Source organism: Pollachius pollachius, assembly GCF_949987615.1.
Source record: "Pollachius pollachius genome assembly, chromosome: 18".
In the NCBI taxonomy this organism is placed as follows: domain Eukaryota; kingdom Metazoa; phylum Chordata; class Actinopteri; order Gadiformes; family Gadidae; genus Pollachius; species Pollachius pollachius.
In genome coordinates, this window is record NC_136951.1 from 1,502,501 (window position 1) to 1,515,975 (window position 13,475).

Genomic DNA, 13,475 nt, shown 5'->3' on the forward strand with positions numbered 1-13,475 from the left:
GCACACGTCGCGCACATGCACAATTCGGAATCAAAGTGCCGCTTTTCATTTCAAACCGTTAAAACGATCAAGCCATCTCATAAAAAGCGGGGAAAAGGCGTTCAATGTGCCCATATTCCAACCGGAGCAAGGGACATAGACCGGACGAAATGGCCCTTTGGGGAAAACGCAGAGGAAAACAAACAAGGTTATCTGTCTTCAAACAGATCCAGATATCCACCACTTGCCCATCAATGTAATCCCAGGGTTGACCTATTTGTACTTGAAGAAATTATCCACTCATATCCCGGGCGTCGTGGCCGCTCCTCTCACAGTTAAACACCAAGTAAGGATTTTCCGGAGCGCTCCCGTCTGACGCCCCCCCCCCCCCCCCGCCCCACCCCCCTCACATTGGCGAGACCCCTCGGCACGAGACCGCTACCCGTGCACGTCCCGGGTGCCGCTCACGGTTAGCCCCGTCTGCACGCTGCGCACGCTGCTCTGCCCGGTTGAAATTTATAAATGGGAAGGAGAGAGAGTGAGAGGTGGCCGTCTTTCTGGTGGATCGGGCCCACATGCAGTTTGACGTGTCACTTAACACTCTGTGAGCGCTTTCTGCGTCTACGGACGGGGGGTGGCTTGGTGTGGCGCGTGACTTTACCGTGGGTTTTATTATGCAAGCTTAAAAAGAGAATAGGTTTATGTTGTTCTTAGAAAATTCTTTAAAAACAAACTTACTTGCTTCAAACATACGATTTTGTAGAGTCGTATGTTGATTTTACACAATTGAAAGAAAACAGGATCGATGAGATGCATTCTTCCAGTCGGAACGATGTTTTTTAATTGTTGAATGTGAATTTTAAAATCATGAGCTGATCTTACGAGTAGTGTTGACATTGATCAACTTAAAATTGTGATTTTGATTAACAAACAAATGCCGGACTGGAATCTACTTTGTTGAAAAAATATATAGAGCAGCGGCCATCAGAAGCTGGTGTTTAAATTGTGCCACTGAATATTGATGGGTTTATAGGCAGGTGTGGATTAATGATTGGTTAGTATTCCCCCTACAAATGATACTAGAATCCACACTTCTCCGGGGATCAATACCTCAGATTGATCCAATACAGTATGACATCACAGAATGAATCTGGGTGGACAGGTCATGGTTTATAGTACAGGGTGAGAACATGGGGGAGAGAGAGGGTGTGAGAGGGTGAGGACAAGGGAGAGAGCGGGGGTGAGGACAGAGGAGAGAGGAGTTGGGTGAGAGGGTGAGGACAGGGGAGAGAGGTGGTGAGAGGGTGAGGACAAGGTAGAGAGAGGGGGTGAGAGGGTGAGGACAGGGGAGAGAGGTGGTGAGAGGGTGAGGACAGGGGAGAGAGAGGGGGTGAGAGGGTGAGGACAGGGGAGAGAGAGGGGGTGAGAGGGTGAGGACAGGGGAGAGAGAGGGGGTGAGAGGGTGAGGACAGGGGAGAGAGAGGGGGTGAGAGGGTGAGGACAGGGGAGAGAGGAGTTGGGTGAGAGGGTGAGGACAGGGGAGAGAGGTGGTGAGAGGGTGAGGACAAGGTAGAGAGAGGGGGTGAGAGGGTGAGGACAGGGGAGAGAGGTGGTGAGAGGGTGAGGACAGGGGAGAGAGAGGAGGTGAGAGGGTGAGGACAGGGGAGAGAGAGGGGGTGAGAGGGTGAGGACAGGGGAGAGAGAGGGGGTGAGAGGGTGAGGACAGGGGAAAGAGAGGGGGTGAGAGGGTGAGGACAGGGGAGAGAACGGGGTGGGGTGAGAGGGTGAGCACAGAGGAGAGGGGTGGGGTGAGGACAGAGGACAGAGGGGTGAGAGGGTGAGGAGAGAGGGGTGAGAGGGTGAGAACAGGGATGAACGCGGGGGAGGGAGAGAGAAGGGAAGGGTCCGAAGAAGAGAGAAGGTAAATGTAAGCTAGACAATGCTAGACATAATTTGTTATTTTCTTTATCTCTTATTCAAAACGGTTTGATTGTATTGGTTATAATCAACATATGATTTTAAACATCCCAAACGAGGCAGTGTTGGCATATGACGTAGTTTAAGGCAATTGTCTTGTGTCTCTGGGAAGTTTCCCATCGCCTCTGCCACAGCTGTAGATCCAAAAAGCCCTATTGGGGTGGATCCATTTAGGAGCTGATGGCCAGGGTTAGCCCAGAATAATGGGTGTTCAGGAGGTCTTTGTCCCGAGCTCTTCTCCTCGTGAGTGGGAGATCTGTTGGCTGACAGCCTCGTCCTATTAATCGCTCTATGAGAGAAACACAACACCACTGTCTCTGTACATCCATCACCTCTCTGACACCCTGTTAGTTAGCATTCCTGCTATTCCCACCAGTCCAGCGCGCTCACTTACCTGCAGTGTGTTCTGGTCTGTCTGCCTACCTGACTGCCTGTCTGCCTGTATGTGTGACTGTCTGGTTGTCTGTCAATCTGGTTGTCTGACTACCTATCTGTCTGTCTGCTGTCTGTCTGGTTGTCTGACTGCCTATCTTCCTGCATGTATGTTTGACTTTCTGGCTGTCTGTCTTCCGGTCTGTCTGTCTGCCTGTCTGTGTGGTTGTGATCAGGGTGTCATCTTGAACTGATTTTCTGCAGTGTCATTCTGTCATGGTCTAAACATGTTCCTATGTCTGTCTGTGTCTATCTCCTCTGTCAGATTTTTTTAGTTAACAATGTTAATGTTTTGTCTTACCAACTGCTGTGTCATAATCTTTCCATCTCTCTCTCTCTCTCTCTCTCTCTCTCTCTCTCTCTCTCTCTCTCTCTCTCTCTCTCTCTCTCTCTCTCTCACTTACTCTCTCTCTCTCTATCTTTTTCTTTTTTTTGTCTCTCTCTCTCCCTCACTGTCTCTTTCTCTATCGCTCTCTCTTTCTCTCTCTCTCTTTCTCACTCTCTCTCTCTCCCTTTCTCTCTCTCTTTCTCTCTCCCTTTCTCTCTTTCTCTCTCTGTCACCTTCTTTCTCTCACCCTCCCTCTTCCTTGCTCACTCTCTCTCTCTATCAATCTATTCTCTCAATTCAAATCAAAAGAGCTTAATTGGCAAAATAAACATTTACATTGCCAAAGCTGTTTGAAAATTTAAAATGTTGGCCTAGTAAAGCATGAAAATGTAAAGCTAGAATACAGAAAATAAATAATCTCTGTCTGTCTGTTGTTTGTCTTATTCAAAGAATATTTATAGTCAGATATTATCAAACGTTTGTAAAAATAAATGAGTAAAGTGATAGAAAGAAGCAGGTTGACCACAGAGCACCTTTTCAGAGGCTCTGTGGCTGCCAAGGTCATTCCCTGGAGCAGAACCTCTGTCTGCTGGCCCCAATTTCACTCTACGTCCACAGTCCAACTTTTATTTGAAACCGATTCCCTTCTTCTCTGGCAGAAGACAAATTAGTTTCAGCTGTGGTGGAGTCGCTGATTTTGTTTACAATTCTGAAAATTTGTAAACAACAAGACTCCAGACTGCTGGACTCTAAGCACAATTCTATTGTTTTCACACACATAGAAATTCTACGGTGACGCAAAAGTGTGTGGAATTCGATTGGGTACGCATGTCAGGCGGCTAGATGGTGCTGTGATACACTATCACACAACACCGCCATGTCTGAGCGCATGCGTAGAATCTTCCTTCTCTTATCTGCGCCGTGAAAACCAAAACATAATTACAAATCCTTCTCTGATCAGTAATAATATCTGTACATATCCTGTACATTTCGTGGAAAGACTCCTGTAAGTTTATTAGAGCTGCCAGAGCTGCTTGACGGTCCGACGCATGGAAATAATCCACAATGTTTGTTTATTTCCCTGTACTGGCGCATGTGACGTAAACGCGTACGTGACGTGAGCTGATCTGAGCAGAGTTTTGCGTCTTGGTAGTGTAGACGGAAATGCTACGGCGGAGCGTATTTAAGTTTTCCACTCTGGAGGGTGGTTTCAGATTTTTGCGTTGTCACCATCTAAACGAAAGGCACTTCCGATAAAATATTTTGTTGTTTTTACCCGCAAGCGTCTTCTTGTAAATGGGGCCTTAATCACATTTTTACAAAACTCTAAGCACAATTTTCATCATTTAGCATCTTTGGTTCACCTGGAAAACACTGGCCTTCCCAACTCAACACCTAATTGCCAATTAGTCTAACTCAGTTCTCACTTGTTTAAACTCTACTGGCAAAACACTTCAATCGTGTGAGAGCATAAAAGAGGCCTCAGGTGAGCTCTACTGTGTTGTAGATGAGCTCCTCTGGCCTGATCAGGATCGGAGGTGGGATGCAGACTGATTTACATGTATATCTGTTTCACCACATTTTTTATTCTTATTTTTATTTTTTGTGGGCCTACGAAAAACTTTTTTAGCAATCAGTTCAGCTGAATATTTTACGTTACGTTATACCTCACACACGCTTTAATACGACCCCAAAGATTTGACCAACATTCACAGTGAAGGTAAGAACCATTCTGATCCGAGTCTTTCGTCAGCTACTCTGGGAATTTAAGCATTCTCACAAAACCTTTCTCAGCTGAGCTGGAATTTGTGAATACACCAGTCAGCCTCTCTGTCTTCCCATCTGCCTGTCTGCCAGTGCCTTTCTTGTCATTATTACATATTACACATTTGTAACCTAGAAGTGAGGTTACATACATTAATGATTAGATCAATTGAGTGAGACAATGAGCTTTCAGAACACAGCCTGCTCCCTTGTGGCTGTGTGTAGTAATTACGGCTTATATGTTTGATCTTTCGCCCATGTGGCTATGGGGGGGTAATGCAGCTTATGTGCTTAATTTACGTACAATATTGAAATAGTCAGATACGACATACATAATACACACGCAGATTGTACCTCCTTGGAGCGCCTGTTTCATAGCGCAGCTTCAAAAAGATCAAACCCTCTTCCTCCTTCCTCCTCCTCCTACCTGCTACCAGCTGTTAACCTGCAGGGTCACGTGGTGTTGAGATGTGAAAACGCTTCTAACGCTCACTGAGGTAAACGCTATAGCCCGTCACTCGTCAGGCATTGTGAATCATTGGAGAAAGCCCTGACTGAACACTGTGTACTCTACTGCTTTTAAATTCCCACGCCTGATCAAAGGATGACCTGAATCGGTGTTGGGGTAATGGGAAGGTGTGTATGTGCGTGTGTGTGCATGCACTGCTTCAGTTGTTCTTGTACATAGGGGCTGTTGGACAGAGCATGACCTTGGCGGCGACCATGGGACATCTAATAATTAATCACAGATGATATTGATTCTGATCAACTAAGGGTTTCGACAAGATCCATTAATTTAGCTTACTGTGTTAATTAGAAGCATCGTACCTGATGTTTGTGTAAAAGAAACATTACATTTGATTTTAATGTAAAGATTTTCTGGCTAGTTAGCAGAGGAGTGCATGTTGGCATGTATGTTTGTTAATTGGCTCTTTACACACACCCTAATACAACTAGTATCTCTAGGTAGAGTAGCTCATGATTTCAACACCACATCTAGTACCTGATAGATTTTTTATTTTTAGAACACAACTATCTCTAGGTAGAGTTATTCATATTATCACCACAACATCTAGTATCTCTGATAGTTTTTTAAGGTTTGGAACAAAACTATCTCTAGGTGGAGTTATTCATATTATCAACATCACATCTAGTATCTTACGATAGATGCATTTATAATAAGTTGCCAACAGCAATTTAATGGCCCCACTTTGGCCATGATTGAGTTTCATGTATATTTCTCTATGGTAATAGTAACCAAACAAATGTATGAGAACCATGGGACTCAATCAAAACACAATTGAATCCAAACAGTGTGGTGAGCCGAAGTGTCTGATTGCTGCTTTAAAATTATTAATCTCGTCCTCGTCCTAAACTCCATTGCTCTTATTTTGACGTGACCTTGTTTTCCTATGCCAGTCTTCACACATGAGGAGTCCTTGTAATAACAACTCTAGAACTCACACATCATGAGGTCGATGACCATAGTCCTTCTGTGAGATGTCTTTGGTTTTGGAGCAAGAGCTCAACTTCAATCTGGAGGTGTTACCGATGAGGCATGTCAAGAGCATGTAATGCCATTACTATATTATACTGGTTAAGAAGTTAAGCTTCTTGTTTCTAAATTAGTTTATCTTCATTATTTTTCAGATGAATTGAATTAAAGGTATACTTCACCGATTCAGAATCGGCGTTCTATCATTATAAAATCACTATTGTAATATAAAAAAAGATTTTTTTCCCTCAGTCTAACCCAGTCTTCCCTTAGCCTAGCTTTCCTGAGCTAAAATGACGCATTTGACGTCATCTCAGTAAAACTTTTCGTGCCTTCTAGAAGGGCCGACGACAACAAAACACTGCTTCCGCAAGTTTGTAATGCCACCAATAAGAAAAGAGGGGGGCGGGAGCTCCCGTACGAGGTGTAAACACAATGTCTGCCATGTTTCTTCACTGCTTAGCTCGAGAACTAGACCGACACAGACCTCCGACCATGGCAGAAGCAAATTTGCAATGGAAAACAGCCAAATTTGATTTTGAAAATCTTTTGGTGGATTCTGACCTTCAGGGCTATTTGTACGAGCCAGAATTCACCTTATTCCGCCACGCCCCTTTTTAAATGTTATTGTCTTCCGCTTTGTGTTGAAACTTCCGGTTGGCTAGCTACGGCTAGATAGCTACATTGAAATACCCGGCGAATTAAGATGGAGAGGCTAACATGGGTAGAGACAAAAAACATGTAAAAAGTTTGGATGTAGGGATTGTACTTCGCCACCCGAGGTTAATGAACTCCACCGAGTGGGTGGATGACATGTGGCGATGGCCTCAGGTGTCATATGGGGATATTTTTTATTATAACCCGCGGCTTCTACATGCAAGTACAAATTGGCTTGTTCTGCACAAAGCTAAAGGCATGCAAGTTACTGATTTGGTCTCATTCAAAACAGGTAATAGTTCACATCCCATATGATCAGGCTTTCTGTGCAAAGACTGTGGCTAGACTAAGAGCATTCTATTTCAGAGACATGCTTCCTTTTGTTTCAGACGAGTATAACCAAGGTCGCCTGTTGCTCTGTGAGCGTTATATGCAGTTATGCAAATGATTACTTTATACTACTTAAATACTTGTACATATTTTAACTACTATTTGTACATATTATTGGCTATTGTTTTTAATGTAATTAGTTTTTAGTATTATGTCAAAGCATTAACTCAATCATTAAAGGATTTAACAAATGCCTCAAATGTGTCAAGTTTATTTTATTGACCCTCTCTGACAAAGACATCATGTTTGTGTATAAAAATACAGATATCAGTTAAAGTTTGTTATAGATTTGTAAAAATGAACAATATAAACAACAAGAGAAACAACATTTAACCATGTAACCATTACAACTAATTGAACATCTTATTCCTCATCTTCTTGTATAATGTCCCCACGAAGACTACATAGATCTGCACAGACTCTCAGAATCTTGTCAAATTTTAGGGCAAGGTTAATGGACACTGTTTGAGAGACTATTCTGTAGTTCTTCAGGCGGTGTATGGCCCTCTCAACGTGCACTCGGACGTTGGCTATGCGCCTCGTGTTGGTGGTGTCTTCTACGGACAAGGGAAGGCCTCTTCTGGTGAAAGCTGGCAGGACAAGCTTAACTTTACGTTCAAACAGAAGATCTTGGATAACAACTCCTCGGTCAGCCATCACCTCATTACCTGGACGCAGATACTCCAGAAACCCTGAGTTGGCTGTGATGAACTTGTCACTGCATCTCCCACCATATGCTGGAGAGATGAACATAATCAAAACACATGGTGCAATAGCTATGAGGAACTTGATTGTATTATGTCCATAGTAATGACTGTAAGACTCGCCTCTTGAGTCCAGATTGTGAGCCATCTGAAGAGGGGTCTCAGAACAGTCATTACGTATGTGGTTAATGGATAATGTTCCTTGAAGCTCTGTGGCATCGTTGCCTGGATCGTCTCCCTGGGCAGCCATGGAACATAGCACCTCATCTTCTACTCCATGAAGTCCAGCCACTGAGAGATTATCCTACTGACCACAGACTGAGACACTCTGAACCTCTCTGCGATGTCGTCCTGCAATAGGTTCAGCCAGAGCTCCATCAGGGTCATCAACAGTTGATCCTTGGGATGTAGCTGAGAGATGCTGCATCCTTCTTTCAGGTCGTCGGATAAAGCCTCAAAGGCATCCACTTGTACAGTAGACACAGCCGATCATTCCGGAGAAGTTCGGTGTGTACAAGATGTTGTTCAGGACACTCTATTGCCTGGTCATGGAGGAGAGGACAATGGAGTGAGTCACTGACAGCAAAGATGTGATCTTCCATGAATGTATACTTCCCCTGTGTAGAAGCATCACGGTGTCATCCCATCAGTCAACCCATCATCAGTCTCCTGGATTGCAGAGCTGGTTGAGGGTTCTGTAGAACCCTCAACCAGGCATGTAACGGCATCAGTAAAAGGCATGTAACAGCATCAGACATCAGTGAGTTATCAACGATAAGGTTAATCGTTTTGCTGCCTTTCAACATAACCGGTCCTGGACATCAAATTAGAAAGCCTTGAACTGACCTTATTTTGTAATGCTGTTCATTTGTTGAGGTCAAGCCAAGGCATAGTTACGGGTATATGCTGATTATACTCATTAGACGCTAGCTGGCGAACGACTAGTGATATTGTAGCTGTTAGTGCTAAAATGTTATCTTACATTGGAGCCTCCCAAGCATCCAACAAGCCTTTTTCGCCGGAGGAATAACATACCCCAACCATTTCTCGGGGTATGGGTGTTGGTCTGATGGTCTGCCGTCCACAAAATGAAAAGAACAGAGTAGGGTTTTTTCGGAGGGTTCTTCAAATTTAGCGCCTTTAGCCACATACGCCGGTCCTCATCGCTGGATGGCGGAGGATGAAGATTGAAGGTTGCCCCACAACATTCTGCCCTGGTTTTCCCGTGTACAACACAGTTGCACACGGGAAAGTACAAAAGTTGCAAGTACACCCTTCTTTTATTCCAGTTGTTATGGCAGCCCCGCACGGAACAAATAATGCTGGTCATCTTGACCAAAATTGCTAATGTATTGTGCCACTCTACGATAACGGACAGAATTGCTCAACCGGAAGATAAGGTGAATACAGCCAGGAAGAATTGAGACAAATAGAGGAGGCTGCTACGGCTGCTGCTGAACAAGCCTTGCCTGTAGCCGAGGACGAGGAGCCGGAGCGCGCCGGAGTGAACTGGTGGTGTACCTGTTTGCTCTGTTGTGCTGCAGCGAATTTCAGCGATGCCAGTTTCTTCTAGAATAAATGGTTGAATTCGGCGAGGACGGGGCCATGTGTGTTACCTCTCACCCAGGCTTTACGCCTCATCTGAACAGTTGGGTATTGGATACATATTTCCGGACCCAGAAAGTGAACTGGAAATGCCAGCCAAGCCCTGCCGGGAGAAACAGACGTCTGAGCATAGAGTAAGTGTTTTATTTTTTTTACTAACACAGTGGCTATAATAGTTCTGAGTCCCGGGGAACGTGACAATTAGGGGTGTAACGGTACACAAAAGTCACGGTTCGGTACGTACCTCAGTTTTTAGTCCCCATAGTTAAGGGGAACATTTAAAAAAACTGCTTGTTTGTCAACAACGGAGAATGGCCGTAGATCAGCAGCAATGAAAACACCAATAACCTTGGCTATGGCATTTGTATTTCTGAATTCCCAGACAGGGGTTGTTGAAATAGTGTCGTGAGCTGGGTTTGCACAGCTCGTTTCTTTTTCCACAGCAACAGTGATAGTAACACCTGGATGGTGCCTTTTCAAATGCATGTGCTAGGGATGTGCATTTCTGGAAAAAATACTATTCGATATTCGCTGAGAAGTATTCGAATAATATTCGAAGATCGGTCAATCAAGAACCCCCCACGCACGCACGCACGCACCTCGGATACACGCACACACAATGACACAGGGAGAGGCTTTTATGATTTGTATGAAATTAATCTGTTTATTTCAACTGCGCCATCGACATTCAACATCAAAATTATTTTAACGTGGGCTTTGGCAGATAGACCTACATGTGCCGAAAACTGATCGCTATTTATTTATTTAATTTACTGAACACAGCCTGCATGATGGTGAACCAGACACGTCAAAAAAATAACTTCACATGGTGTGTCTTTTTACAATTTATTTGTAACCGGTATTCGTAGTGTTGATCAGCAGAGAAATAGTCAGACAAAGACGTTGACGTCGCTTAGCAACCGAGGACGCTATTCACCACCGGAAGTTGTGAAGGCCCATGCAAGTCAACGGAGCGTTCAACAGCATTGAGAAGAGCCGTGTAATAAATAACGATAGTCACATTCATTATTCGATATTCTACGTGACTCCGACTATACGACGATCGTTGCCCATCCCTAGCGTGGGCATGTTAAAGTGCTGTATGTAGACACGGAGAGCCCTCTCCATAGCCGGAGAGCATCCATTATTTTTTAACTATCCGTCGAAGCCATGGACCTATTGGTCGACACAACGGAGGCGGCAAGGGCTGTGATTGGTCCTCTAACAAATTCATTTCCGGAATCACCTCTCCAGTTTGACTTTGCACCTTACTTTTTTACAGGATTACAGAGTCTGAGTAGTATACTTCGGCTAAACGGTCTGGGTGGAACTCCGACTTCAAGTTTTAAATTCTGCATCGCAAAACAAGCCTTACGTACATCGTCATATTAGCGCTATGTACGCCACATTTACGTACCGTGGTACACCTCTGTAACCGCTGCGAGGTGCCTGTACCGTGACGGTTCGGTACAAATACGTGTACCGTTACACCCCTAGTGACAATGTAGTTATCCGAAAGTAGCCCATCTTATTGGCAGAGCATAGGCTACGTTATGTTAGCTTGAAGTCCGTGTAATGCTGTATAGGCTACTCAAGGCATAATTGACCTTGGTTTGCTAATGTTTTTCTCTTTCTTTCTTAGACAGTATCGGCTTCCTGTGTTGTCCAGGCCATCAGAGCTAATTACCCAGCACCAAATGAGCAGTACCGTGGCGGAGACAGATGCTCAAGATGAGCTGTGACTATTTTGACTCAAGCAAACGCACCCTACACGATTTATTTTTGTAAGTAGTTCATATTTTTTCATGAATAAAACTTCAAATTCATGTTTATTTGTTTATTAACCCAAGTGCTGTTATACCAAAGTAGGCCTAATGTATAACATAAACACTTATTTCAACTGGGGAGAAAAGGTTGAGTACAAATACTTGATATGCTGAGCTACTGTAATTAGAAAATGTTTTTATGCTGTACGGTGATACACAAATGATGTGTTTGAAAGAACGAGAGCAGAGCTCTAAACGAGTCAACGTATCACAGGGATACTCACCCTAGTATAATGGGTCCTTCCCCCTCCAAACGGAAACAGGCGGGCGGTGCTGCGAGGGCAATGCACTGTGGTAGTTGGAGGATTTCTTACTTTGAGCCAGAGACACCACTTTCTGCCTTTTCTCGGGCTAGGATGAACCGATTTCAATTTTTTTTGCACATTTATAATACATAGAATTATTTACTTCATATAACCTTCATACCTCCACCAGTGAAGTATCCCTTTAAAGGCTTTTACAATTTCAACTTCACTCAAGATATCACTCTAAACACACGTATCTTATAATTACGTTTCACGGAATTAGATAGTCATACAAAATGTAATACCTTTCCATTTCAACCTTATTTTAATTAGTTTTGGTATTTAAACTGCTTTGCTCATTATTCTACCATTATGTCTCCCCATTATGGTCCCATAGCACTCCTAAATGACGCAGAGAGAGAGAACTCCTTCCAGGTCCCTTCCCAAGGGTTTTTCCATAATTATGAAGGAGTTTTTCCTTGTCTTTTAGAGTTGCCTCAACATTCCAAACCTGTTTCTCCAGAGCTTCAGGCCATGTGTAGAAGCTCTTTAATTCGTCTCTTGGCTTAGACGGCTATGGAGTATTATGTAAATGATGTTGAGAGGAATCTAAAGTATGCCCTCCTGCTCCTCAGTCAGGAGTGATGTCACGCTGTCACACCTTGATGTGATTGGCTCGCTCAACTCCAGCAAAGCTTTGATCAATACCCCTCGCTCACCCCTCTGGCTGCTTATTGTTACACCCAGCCTGAGTAATTTGTCTCTCTCTCTACCACTATCTCCCTCTTGCTCTCTCTCTCTGGATGACGACACTGGCTGGCAGCCAGGAGAATGCTAATATGGACACACACACACACACACACACACACACACACACACACACACACACACACACACACACACACACACACACACACACACAAATATAAGCTGCTTTCACACATACACGTAAGTCCTGCTATTCCGCTGCTATTCTCCTGATGGCCGTATATGTAACATATCCTAAAATGGGTATCCTGAAAATATCTTGAAAAAATACTACCTCTGAGGAAGTAGTTTCGCCGGCTGAATTCTTAATTACTTGATATGTGAATGAGGAATAGAAAGTCGTTATTTCACACCATTTGAGTGGGCGTGTTGATGACGCTTCGGTCTGCATTTGCATGTCATTGAATGGGATCCCTAAATGATAATCAGCCTGTTGCCTTTTGTTCGCTGAATGGTTAAAAAATATTTAAATGATGGCACTGCTTTTCAGAGCCATTTGTGGTGGACGCTAAAAGATAAGTCCAATCATAACCCTAAAAGTACACATTTTACAATAAATTACAATACATGAGTTCACAGCTGCACACGTACATAGAAAATATTTTTGTATTATTATTATTATTTACAGCAGTTAGCTGGACAATATAGGGTCCCGGCCTTCCACTCCCTGTTTTCTCAGTCAAACACAGAAATCGACTACATTTACATCGACTCCCTGTGTGAAACAAAGCAAAAAAAAAACCTTTCTTCGGTAACGCAGTCGTTCGCAATGCCTTTCTTCTTCATCGTTTCTTCTATTTGTCTCTAACTCATGCTCCAATCTTTCATCGATCGATGCTTTGGATGTTGTGGATGCAACGGAATATATGATGCATCGTTGCAGCAATATTTAAGATACTCGCGATAAGTTCTGCCTCCCTGCTGTTTGCGGTCAAACAAAAAAAACCAAAGTGACAGCAGCCGCACTTATCCCGCCTCTTGCGAACTTAGACCCTAAGTCAATTCCCGCCCCTTGCAAGCCCACCCACCTAAACCCCGTTGATTCTACTGATGCCAGAACAGCATCGATGTCCACATATAATTATAATATAATTATTGTAATATATTATAATATTCATGTCTTGTCCTCAGTCCTTTTGCTGTTGCACTATATTTTTTAAATAAACCCACTGGAACGTTGAGAAAATGTCCTTTTATGTTCTGCATAAATGGCAATAAAAAGTATCCTGATCCTTATCCTTACATGAAGCATCAAGTGTGAATAAGTGTGAAAACCCTGAGGGTCAAACCTCCTGGTATACAAAT